The following is a 12,877-nucleotide window of genomic DNA, read 5'->3' on the forward strand; positions in this document are numbered from 1 at the left end:
TACCAGAAAATCCATTGCCATAGTGGGTGCTGAGAATCTTTGCAGGAAAAACATTTAGGGTCCTATTTATAAAACCTCACTTTTTTGGAGGAAAAATATAAACTCAAATTTTTAGAGAATTATCATACCCCAAAGTTGCTAAAAATCCAAATCTCAAACCTGTCGAGATCATGTAGAAATCAATTGCGGCAGTGGCAAAACTAGATTTTACTGGGCCCAGCATCAAATTAATTTTAGGGCTCCATTTCATATCCAGAGGTTGTCCTGTTTTACCATTAGATGTTGACACAGTGAAACACATTTAAGTCAGCAACTAAGATGAGCTGTTCATTGCAGATGCTTTTTAATAACCATGTGGGGATATTTCCAACAGATCCTGTAGCAAAGAGAATCTTTGTTTGTGCAAAAAAACATAGAATATTTACATTAGCACTATGAATAACGTTATTTTTCAAAGTAAGAAGAGTACTGTGCCTTTCAGTATGGACAGCAATCTAAAAGGGACAGAGGAGGCTCTGTAGGTTGTTTGGGACAAGTTCCAAGTTCATTAATGATGTTTCCCTGGTTTCTGCCAGCAGGGCTCTCTATAAAATGTAGAAAGCAGTCACTGCTTGTTGAGTACTTCTGAATTGCTAAGAATGGAAAACAAATGGCATGTGACTAAGCCAAAGTACAGTTGGTGCCAAGTAGAAACAGAATTATTTTATTACTTCAGAACAACTAGCCCTTCAGACAAGGGTTGCTCCATTTATAAAAGTGTTATTTAAGAACTATTTATATAACAGATAATTGTATTATCCTCTAAGAAGAGGATGTCCTGCATTCACAAGGTAACACTCACTCTATTGCTCAGGATTTTTTTTTCTTGCAGAAGCTCCTGAATCACAGCTCACTGCTACTTGGGAAGAAGGTGAGAAATCATTTTTCATTTAATAGGTTATAATTTTACTAAAAAGTATTATGCCAGTTATGCAATGGACATTGTATTATTTAATCAGTGTAAATTGCAAAAGTGCTCACAGGATCATTCTGAATAAGTTTACATGAATTCATGTTTATGTATTCATGTAAACTTATGAGAGATACACTGAAAGCATTCACTTTTTGTTTTCTGTACAAGCTGTATAATGGCATCTTTTGCATATACCTGGTTGAGTTTATGAATGTCACTAGGGGGATTAAACTAATATTGTTAAAGAGATGTCAGAAATAGTGATGTGCGTGTCGGGTTTTTCCAGACCCGCACCCGAACCTAACCCGCCTACCTCAGCCTTCGCTTGCCCATATCTGACTTCCGGGTTCCTTTTATAGACCCTAAGCCGGCATTTGAAGAGAGAGGAGAGCAGGAGATGAGCTCAACCTGCACCCGCCCGCCACCCACGAAGAGGAGTGAGAGGTCAGCACATCACTATTTAGAACTATGGAACAGTTCAACAGTATCATAGCTTTTATTGATCCCTTTCATACATAGGGGTCATGATGGCTTTCACACATCTAACACAGTTTCATTCCATTAGACAGCTTGTTGTGGAAATGTAAAATTGTGTTCCATACCTTTAAGGGTTGTCATACTCCAGGCACTATATATGACATATATGATTGTTACCATCAGTTGAGTCAAATAGATACAAAACTATTAAAGACTCCACATGAACCCAAGCAGGGATGGGTGAATAGACTTGTCCCAATGCATCATATAGGTAGATTATATGGAGATACAGGTATGGGACCAATTATCCAGAATTCACTGGACCTTAGTCTACTAAGAAATTAGTTAAACTCTAACAATAGAATGGTTCCAATAAGGATTTTAGTTGGGATCAAATACAAGGTACTGTTTCATTATTACAGAGAGAAAGGAAATCATTTTTAAAAATTTAAATTATTTGCATGAAATGGAGTCTATGTGAGATGGCCTTCCCATAATTTGGAGCTTTCTGGATAATGGGTTTCTGGATAATGGATCCCATACCTGTAATGTTAAAGGAGAAGGACACTTAAAACTAAGTTAGCTTTATCAGAAAGGTCTATATAAATACACCAATAAATCCTCAAAGTAATGTTTCTCTGAGCCCTGTCAAAAGAAACACCCCATTTCTTTCCTTGTATTGTGTACACATGGGCTTCTATATCAGAAAAAAACTGTCAAATTAGACTAGGGAATAATTAAAATTCCATTCTAATTTTTTTAAAAATTTGGATTTATCATACACTGGGCGTTTAAGAAACTGAATTAGACTATTCGCCACATAAAGCTGCCGAATTGCTGTTTTAACCTATGGAAGAAGTCCTGGGATCAATTTGGAGTTGTTTGCAGAATTCCTGACATTCAAGTTTTTTGTGCAGAAAAAACTCAAATCGAGTTTGAAAAACTCTAATCTAATTCGATTCAAGTTTGCGGGTGATCCTATTCACCCAATTTGGATTTTTGCAACTGGTCTTACTTTTTTATTAGTTGTGTTTTTTTTATTATATATAATTTTGCTCAGAAACTTTCCAGTTCAACATTTCAGCAGCTATCTTGTTGCTAGGGTCCAAATTTAACTAGCAACCAGGCAACTGAGAGACTGAAAGATGAATAGAAGTTTGAAAAGAAATATAAGTAATAAAAAGTAACAATAAAATTATAATCTCACAGAGCATGGTCAGGGACCCCCTTAAATTAAAATTTAACTTAAACTACCACTTCTAAATATTTTCCAAACCATTAATCTCCTCCTGTCTGTGTCTGACCATTCTCTGTTGTGGCAAACTTATTCATATTTATAAATATACTCTTTCCGTTGACTTCTGTAACATCTTAGCAAGCTTTAGGTGGCATAATTTTTATTAATTTAGTTATTACTAACCTTTTAAAAATTGCAATAGTAGGCTTTGATCTCTGTGTTTGCATTAATTGTTGCAAAATTGCAATTGTGAATGAACTCCTTAATGTTAAACTAGATGTTTGAAAATAGCACAGTGACCATCACTAAGCTTGAATAAGTAGCATTTTTCTTGACCTAAACTTATTTTGGGGTTGCTTTAAAAATAACCTCTAGAATCTAAATAACATCAAGATCTAAATCTAAATAACTATCCTAGCAATTATAATTTACAAGTAATGTTTATGGTAGTATCCACAAATTATGTGTCTGTAACTAAACAAAACTGCTCAGAACAGCCATAATATTTTTTCTTAAATACATGGTGCACTGATGGAACTCTAATGTTTTTCTAGCTTAACTTAGAATTGCAAGTATACTGAGCAACTTAAAATGCTTGTCTTTTATCAGAACAGCGAGCAACTTCATCCCTACACTTATTTCTTAGGCTGTGGTTTTGAGAAAATAGTAGACATTTATGTTATATATTTGCTTAGTCATTGGCTGTCAGTTTATGTTTCAGTGCATTGCTAGAAAACCATTAATTTGCATTTACACCTCACACTGTGAATTGGTACTTATGTATTAAAATGTATACTCTATATATTCCCTTTTTTTGTTAAACTATGGCCCATCAAAGATAAAATACAGCAGTAAAAAATCCAGACATACTAGCACTAATGTAAAACCTAAGGATAGTTCTAAAGGAGAATTAACCTTGACAAAAAAGTGGGGTAGAAATGCTGCATATTAAGTTTTGAAATTCTGTATCAGGCAACCACAGCATAGTGAAAATCTGTGCCTCCAGTATCAGCCCTGTAGCATAGTTTACATAAAAGGTTTATTTTATTTTTGATGATTGGCATCAAATTAACCCCTATATTTTGTTTCTCAACAGATGTTTACAGTATATTGGGCATGTGCAGTGTCACTGACACCCCTAAAAATAACCAAGATGGTAAGCTCCTCAGTTTGAAGGCTTGTATTGTTACTGTTATAGAGTTCCTGAACCTTTAGGTTGATACATTAATTTCAGTATATAAAATACAGCATTTCTAGAGGTTTAGTCAGAGACGCTGCAGCCATGACACAAGCTGAAAAACTTGCCTCAGGCAGCAGCACCAAACAAGTTACCTGGGCCGGCAAAAAATGCTCCTAGTAACTTTAAAGGGGAACTAAAGTTTAAAATAGAATAATGCTACAAATGCTGTATTTTGTATACTAAATATAAACATAAACTTACTGTACCAAAAGTTTTTAAAGTTGGCCGCAGGGGGTCATCATCTTTTAACTATGTTCAACATCTTTGCAAGACCAAGACTATGTACATGCTCAGTGTGGTCAGCACTTCTGTTGGGAGGTTAAGTTTAGGGATCATCATAAATGATCAAAACAGCACAAGTCAAATAATTTCTGCCATAGAAGCTTATACAGCAAGAATAAACAGAATATGCAGACTGCACTGGGTCTACGGATACAAATCTCTACATGATCGCTGGCTGCTCTACAGGGAACAGGGCTGCTTGAGTTTTGGGAAGTAAGGTGGGGGCCTCCCCCCTGCTGTTTTGAAAGTATGATCGGTTTCCCTGCAGAGCAGTTAGGGACCATCTGAAGTTTCCTATCCGCAGCAGTCAGAGCAAGTAAAACGAAGGGGGAAATTTACTGCATACAGTCAGGTTTCTTATAAAAACGGTACACAATTTTTTAATTGAAGTATATTAGAGATACATTTCAGCTTCTAGTGCAAGAGAGCGCAAATATGTTCTCTGCACTAGTAATGTGACCTCACCTGTACCCTCTCCAGTGTAGGAAACTAGGTTCTGCGGGGTGAAAGTGGGTCGATTTAGATAGAGTTTAGTTCTCCTTTAGCTTCATAAAGGGTTCAGATGTTATTATGAAGCCCCTCAGTGTACAGTTACAATCTGCTCAAATACTGTGAATGTTATAAGAGAAACCTAGGGGTATAATATAATATAATATAATAGTATAAGTATAATTCTGCTAACTCCATATATCTGTTAGTCCATATTGTATAGACCATGGTCTATTTTACATGAGGAACATATCCAAAATAATTTGATAATCAAATCAGTAAATGTGCCGGATTTGACCAGTGACCTGGATTTATACAGAACCTGCTCCTGCTCAGCAGGAGAACCTCTCTGATAATTTGTGTATGCAGAAAAGGGAAAGCACTGACTGGTTTTAGTTGTAGCTGGGGGTTAAAGGAAAATTCAACCCCTTTTTAAAAAAAACCCTACCCCCACCCTACATAGACCCCCTCCCTCCTCCCTCCCAGCCTAGCTGCTACCCGGGGTAAATGCCCCTAACTTTTTACTAACCCCTTGGTGCAGATTCAGGGCATCGGAGTTCACGGCAGCCATCTTCTTATTCGGTAATCTTCTGGTCTTTTTTTGGCGCTGTGTAACCTGAGCCTTTTCTCCTTTGAATGGCTGCCCCATTGCTACACAGCAGTTGCAAGAGAAGATAAAAGCCAATATAGTGAAGTATATTTATTTTAATTTAAATAAAATGTACAGACTTCTTAAAAACATCCAGTAAAACAGCACATCAAGACAAATATTTATTTCACATAATTGAAACAAAATTGCTTAATGTGTACCATGTCCAAAGAGACAGCTTACAGACTACATGGTTTTGGACACAAAATGTGTCAGACACTTTTGTTTAAATCATATGAAATATATGTTTGTTTAAACCTTTGCTCCTGGTCGGCTACAATTGTGCTTGCTCATCTTGCATATCGATTCGAATACAGACTCTACCAGGAAAAAAATACAGTGCCCTATAATTTTTCATTATGTTTGCATGATCTATTATGTATGCTGGGGCAGGACGAGGCTATTTAAAGTATGCACTTCCTGCAAAATGCCATGTTGATTTCCTAAATTTGTTTTATCTGTTTTGGTTGCCCAATGCTGTCCTGCTTGGCAAGCAAATGTTATATCTATGGCAAATATAATGATGGTGCATCCTGTTTTAGGGAGTCCTCGTCTGCCAATGAGCCTTAAGCTTCAAAGAAAAAAGTTTAGAAAATACTGTAATTGATACTTAGAAACTGTTTCAAAGTTGTTTTCTTTATTTTCCATTTCCTTTTAGGTAAAAATGTTAATTTTTTTTTTTAAATGTATTTATTACAGTGTATTGTACACCTGAAAGTCATAGCTATCATGGAAGTTTTTATAGCCATATCACAATATGAGCTGTTACTTTAAAAATAAATTTTTTCTGCTTTACATTGCAATAGAAAATAAAATATTTCCAGACCTTACCTCTTTCACGTCAGTTACCAGGGTGAGTTAGAAGGTGATTGTCACGGCCAGCACCCAATACCAGAACAAGTGCCAAGTACCCTGGTCTTGGCTCGGCTTCACCAGTAGTGTGACCACCTTCGGGAGAAGCCCTCAGCTTACTTGGGTGCCACCTGGACATAACGAGGGGTACAAGGCACGGTGTTCTGGCTGGCAAAGGGGCACGGCTGTTAGCAGAGTCTTTTGGGCTAAAGGTCACGTTACAAAAGGATTAGGCAGTAGAATAGTCAGACAGGCTGGGTCGAGGCAGGCTGATATCAGAATCGTAGTCAGGCAGGCAATGGTCAAAACCAGGTTAATCAATCAGAAGGGTAAGATTCAGGCACAGGTAAGGATACAGAATGGAGAGTCGTCAGGAAACAGGCAGGGGTCAAACCGGATAATCAGAATACAGGATACAGAATACAGATAGCACAAGGCTTCACGAACCACAAGGAGCAAGATCCTATCACGGGCACTGGCTGGGGGTCAGAATGGGCCTTAAATACTGTCCAAGTTCGCATTTTCGCGCCAATGCGCGCTGGCGCACCGCGCGTGCCCTAAGAATCAATATGGCGCCTAGGAAACACGCGGCGGGCGTCCCCGCGGGTGGAGCGGCGGGCGACCCCACCGCTCAGGTAATTTTATTACAGTGATAATCCTTCCCTGTGCTTCCCACTGGAACACAAACACTGAGGATAAGAACAATAACTAGCTCAGCTGAGGAATAGCAAGAGTGCCAAGTAAACCCACAAGCAGCAGTAACACAGTCAATTAGGTTTTTAGGAGATAAGGCACTTAACTACAGACAAAGGACACAACTTGAAGTAGGAAACAGTACAGGCTGGGGTCAGAACCAGAAGAAGTAACACAAAGTATTTGCACTGGAGTATATGCCTTGGGGTCTATTTATGCTGATTGTGAATGTGTCAGAATGTGTGCGCAAATGAACATTCTCAAACGCAGACTTGCATCAAAAACATGTGCGCGAGGATGTTGGAGCATGTGACAATTGCTGCACATGTGGCAACTAGAAATAGAAAAGGAAGATGATAGCAGCCCACAAACCAGTAATAGATTTAGAGCTGTGTCAATAAGAGATTGGCTTATGAATGTAGATTTAATGGACACCTATTTTTTAAAAAAATTTAAAAAGTTTTTTAAAATCACAAAAATTCTGTCTCTTCTGAGAGATGTATCACCAATCTTTTACTGAACTGAAATTTATTTCAAAAGCATGACTGCTCTTCATCTGCCAAAGCAAATAATTTGGGTCTCATCACCCCAGAAGTCAAGAAGAATGGAGCCTAACTATCAATGTCTTCCAGGAACTGGTAAATATTTGGGGTCTTCCAGCTGTAGAAGCAATGGCCTCAAGGTAAAATTGGGATCTTGCATCTTGCCCTATGCATAGATTCTCTGACAAAGCATCTTATGGACTCTCTTAGCCCAAATCATACACTTTATAAGGGTGTTAAAATATGTAAGATACTAGGATTCATTACACAATTGATTCCCTCATGCAGGAATCACAAGGGAAATCAAAACAGATTGCTTCACTTACCACAAGTACTAGAAGCTGATCAATACTTGATAGTCCCTGGTGAATGTAGGACTTAAATCAAATTTTAGACTGGAAGCCTATTTTTTTAAATGAGCTTCAAACTGTATTTCTCAGTCTTATGCTGGAGTTCAAAATGTATTGTAAAAAGACTGTAAGAAAACCCTTAGCAATTTCTTTTTTTTTTCAAAATCTCAATAAATCAAAAAGTTATTTAAATATTAAACAATTAGTATGCTCAACACCCCTAGATTTCTCCAATAATCTTTGTATACAAAATGATATACATATATATACTGTATATATCAAGCATATAGTATATACCACCTTATTATAAGTGTATAAATGCCTTAAATATTAAATTGGGACATCACATATTTCTGCTATATAGTTATTTTAGTTAGGAAAATAAACATAACTGTTAGGACTACATATAGATACTGTATGGTACATACAGTATCTACATGTAGATACTGTATGTACCATATGTGTACCATGTGTAGATATGTACCATACAGAATGTGTACCAAGGGTACACACAACAATAGCCATTTTGAATTGATGGATTCTGAGACAAAGGGAATAACCACTGCTTAAAAGGGTGTCACGTACGACTCCCTAAATTCAGAACAAGTACTAAGCTTCCTGTCACGGCTCAATCTTCCGACCTGTAGCAGCCACCTTTGGCCTCGGGAGGAGCCCTCAGCTACTCAGATGCCACCAGGTTTCATCTTAAGAGGAGCAAAGCAAGCATTCTGAATGAGCAAGTGGGGCACGTTCGTGAAGACAGAAGGAGACAACAGGCAAGCCAGGGTGGGTGCAGGCAGAGTTCAAGAATAGTCGGGCAGGCTGGGGAAGGTACAGGCGGAGTTCAGAATAGTCAGGCAGGCTGGGTCGTATAGGCAGAGATCAGAGAATGGTCAAGCAGTCAAAGGTCTGCAAAATATGTTGGCGCTATATAAATACATGTTAATAAAAATTATTTTAATTAAAGGCGGGGATTAGCAGAGTTCAGAAGACTCATGCAGGCAGGGATCAAAAAACAGATAATACACAGACAAAATCACATCCAGGAACTAATCAAATAGACTTAACAAAGGGTATTGAGTTACAGCCCGAAGTCCCATTAAATATTTAAACTCTGCGCCAAAGCACAATGACGTCATCATGCGAGAAGCATAAAATGTGGAAGTGCGCACCATAGGAGAGACCTGCGATGAGCGAGTAGGGCTAGGGCTGAGGGTGTCCCGGCAGCAGGCTTCCCCGACTGCCTCTAGTCCCCACTAGACCACCAGGGTAAGTCTTAACAAAGGGAACCTGGCACTATCAACTATGGAAATCAGAGGGACAAGTCAACAAGGTGAAAGAGGGCTTGATTAAGGGGGTGGTGAAATGTTCTCTATACACACAGCTACTCCAATATGTAGTACATTTAAAAGTATTTTTGGATGTTTCAGTGTTATGCACCTACTCATCTGAATAAGCTCATGTCAGATGTTATATATTGCCTTTAATGTAATTTCCACACCTGGGTAAGACTTGTGTAGCCAAGAGGCTTAAAGTGAGGACAATGAATCTGTGGGACCCAATTTTTAAACTAGTGTAGTGAGAATCTAAACCCTAAATATGAATTGATATAAGTCTATGTGCCATCTAAATAGTAAGTTCCTTTTTTTGATTGTAAGCTCTATTATAATAGGTAATTTAATTTAATATAATATAATGTAATATTTTCTCTATGTACAATATAGATACCCTCCTATTCTACTACGCCGAGGAATATGTTTTTGCATTATAAATGTGTTATGCAACTGTGTGCTCTGCATCATTGATGCATCCCTCCCCGTTGATCCACTGCAATACAAGAGAGGTTTTGTTTTTGGGAGGGGGGAGGTAAGGGGTGATGGCAACAGGGCAGGTGGCAGAATTTCCCCTGTGTGTGGAAAAGTTTAAATGCAATCATTGTTTATATCCCCTTTAAAGAGAATGCAGCAGAAGACTAAACGGTGACAGTGAATACATGTTTGGTGTTAAGTTCCCAATTGTACCATACTTGTGCTTATTTTGTTAGTAAATGTTACTGTACCATAGCAATTTGCTCTTCATTTGTATGTTACCTAACTTCCAAATATGTAAGGTACCAGCTTTGAAAGCATAGGATTGGAAGTGTTGACCCTTGCGCATTAGAAGCAGACATATAAAAATTATTTGCTGGTGAAATAAACAATTCCATATTATAATAATGCCAGAATTCAGAACAATTCCAGTTTATACACATATATTTATATTATAGAACCCCTTCTGCCACTGCATTCTGAGTGTACACCTTTTCTGTTTTGGGGGGCCCTGCTTGACTACAAAGTGTAGTCATATTTTCTTGTATCGCAACCAAAAAAGGATCATATAAACCTCTTTTGAGCAATAGCTTTATGGTAGTATAAGACATTTTCCAAAATTCTCTGGTGTTTTTTAATCTGTGCTAAAATATAAGCAATGCTTTGGGGTGTTTACTTAGTATGAATAATTCACCATGCAGTGAAGCTTTACTATTATCAAAGACATCAGTAATTGGTTGACATTGGGTTTATTTAGAGTACTTTGTAGCAGTGAGTTGTCCCAAAGCCTCAAGCATTTAAGATTAAAGATGTTTTATAAGCAAATGGGAGCTTCATCAGTATACAACAATTTCACTGTATTCATTTCTATCTGGCTGACTGATGCAGGCAGCTTAGAGGGCAAGCAGGCATAAGACATTTTTTTTCATAGATACTAAACCAAGAAAACTCATTATAGAAGATCATGTGACTTTTTGGCAAGCATAGTAGAAGGATTATAGACTTCAAGACGAGAGTTTCAATTAACCGTAATATTCATATCATGTTAAAAGCTGAGATACAGTACAGGATTTTTATAACTCCTATATACTGAAACATCTGAAGGGATTCTATTTACTCAACCCTTACCTAATTACAGGCATTCAAATCCCAGCTGTACAGTGACCAATTTCAAAAAGCCTCGCCCTGACTGCTTTTCTACACATAGATTGGCCAGTTAGTACAGTATTTACATTTTCCACATTAGTACTGTTATAATCATGTTTCAAGTTAGGATAGAACAACTTACAGTATTTATAGACATGAATTTAACACACATAGGGGGGAAAGTAAAAAAATTCTGAAAGAGCAAAACTTTACAAATAAAAATTCACCCGTCGCAATGTAATATTATTCGTTATCTTTTACTGGATTGCTAATCTTAATTGCACATTGCAAACCTTTAACACCTGCTCTGGAGTTTTGGTTTGTGAAATTTTATTACATACATTGTGAATGTTCGCAAAAGCAGTTTGGTCGAAAACTTTGCAAGGAAGTCATTGAGGTCTTAATCAGTCAAAAATGGCGCAAACATGGTCACTAATGGATGCAAGTGCCTTTGTGAAAGTTTTTTTTGCAATAATTAAGCATATTATTATCATTTAAAATAATTTGGGAACTCTGCAGTGATTGATATTGCATAGGTATCACTCAAAGGGATCTTTATGCTTAGACGCCAGTTATTGTTTTTTGTAGTTGCCATTGGTTAACCACGAGAACGAGATTAATATTATCTTTTTTCTAGAAATCTATCATAGGATGCATTGCTCGACCGCTACCAATTGCAGACAATTTCTTCTGTTACACATTTTTCAGATTATCGTATGAAACCCAACGGCGCAGATCACAATATCTTCAAATTGTAAAAAATACATCTGCCATTGACTTCTACATGACTACATGGCAGGTATAATAAATGTCGAAAAAAACTATATTCCTCTGAAAATTTGAGGTTTTGCCCAAAAAACCTTTCGACCAGAAAAAAAAAATCGAAGTTTAGTAAATAACCCCCTAAATGTGTTGGCTAATGAAGCAGAAACTGGGACACAGACAGGACAGACATTTGCAAACAAGCCTTTGCTTTTTTTGGCAGGAAGACTTGGCTTGATAAAAGACCAATGGCGGTCTGAAACGTTGCCGATTGTCTGGGTCAGAGCCCATGTCACAATAAAGGCATTTTAAAGAAAATAAACTTGTGATTGGTGCTGTCTATGATACATAATTAGGAAGACAATGCTGACCAGGCCAGCACAGAGTACAGGCCAACATGCAATCTAGGCAGAAAGTCCAACAGCATGGTATAAAGGAATTAAACAGATGCCATGGTCACATTCCATGTCAAATTCTGCAGCATTTAGAGATTTTTTTTCAGAAATCAATGAGAAAATGTCATACGTGGTGTTTAAAATCTTTAAAATTTACAAACTGTTGGCATGGTGATTTTAGCCAATGCTTCCTTGTCCAGTGCTTACTTTAGGAGATGGCCTGATTATGTTGATACCACTGAGCTATTGGGAAGACATTAACTTCAACACCAGCACTGGAAGAACCAGAGGTGCAATATGAGAGTATTCCCCCATGCCAGGTGGGACCCAGCAGTTCAATAACTGTCTGGGGGATGTGAATAACGACAGTCTGAAATACCCAAACTAGAACACACATAGGCGAATATATAATTAGCAGTTTGCCTTCCAGCAGAATACCTAAATCATGAATCTGTAATATGTAGTGACCCATACAGTATGTATAGTGAAATTTATAATGTGAAAAAGGTTTATAGGTGTTTCAAAAGATCCGTTTGCATTTGGATAATAATAAAGGTTCACAAATACAGCTATTGAATAAGGATATTATTACAAATAGAAACAAATAACGAAAAAAAGGGCATCCAACCCTTTCTTGAAACTATCTGAATCTGCCAATACAACAGCGAGAGTTTTACAACCATCACTCTTCACAGTGTTTTCTGGAAGGACCTACTGGTGAACATAACATTCAAGTCTATTATGGTTCCTATATATTTATGCAGTAATTCATCCTTAAAGGAGAAGTAAAGTTTAAATTACTGTGGGGTGCACCACAGAGCAATGCTCTTCCTGCTTTTTCCTTCTTTGCGCAGGTGTGCATGCACATTGGAGCAAAACGCTGAACTTTAACAAAGACACAGTTTTTTCACTCTATTGTGCATTTGTCATCCCAGGGCACTGAAGAAAGTAGAAGTAGAATAAAAGGATTGTGGTGCTCTATGATTTGATGAGTTTTTCCACA

The 12,877-nt window shown here is 37.5% G+C and overlaps 1 long non-coding RNA gene across 1 annotated transcript; it reads left to right on the forward strand.

Moving 5' to 3' along the window:
- The first annotated feature begins 239 nt into the window (after nt 1-239).
- Nucleotides 240-11,759, forward strand: LOC121403003. The gene is made up of 4 exons (XR_005966941.1): nt 240-910; nt 1,312-1,396; nt 3,763-3,822; nt 11,426-11,759. It is a non-coding gene; the product is annotated as an uncharacterized LOC121403003 (long non-coding RNA).
- Nucleotides 11,760-12,877: the final 1,118 nt, after the last annotated feature.

Source organism: Xenopus laevis, chromosome 4L (assembly GCF_017654675.1).
Source record: "Xenopus laevis strain J_2021 chromosome 4L, Xenopus_laevis_v10.1, whole genome shotgun sequence".
Taxonomy (NCBI): Eukaryota; Metazoa; Chordata; class Amphibia; order Anura; family Pipidae; genus Xenopus; species Xenopus laevis.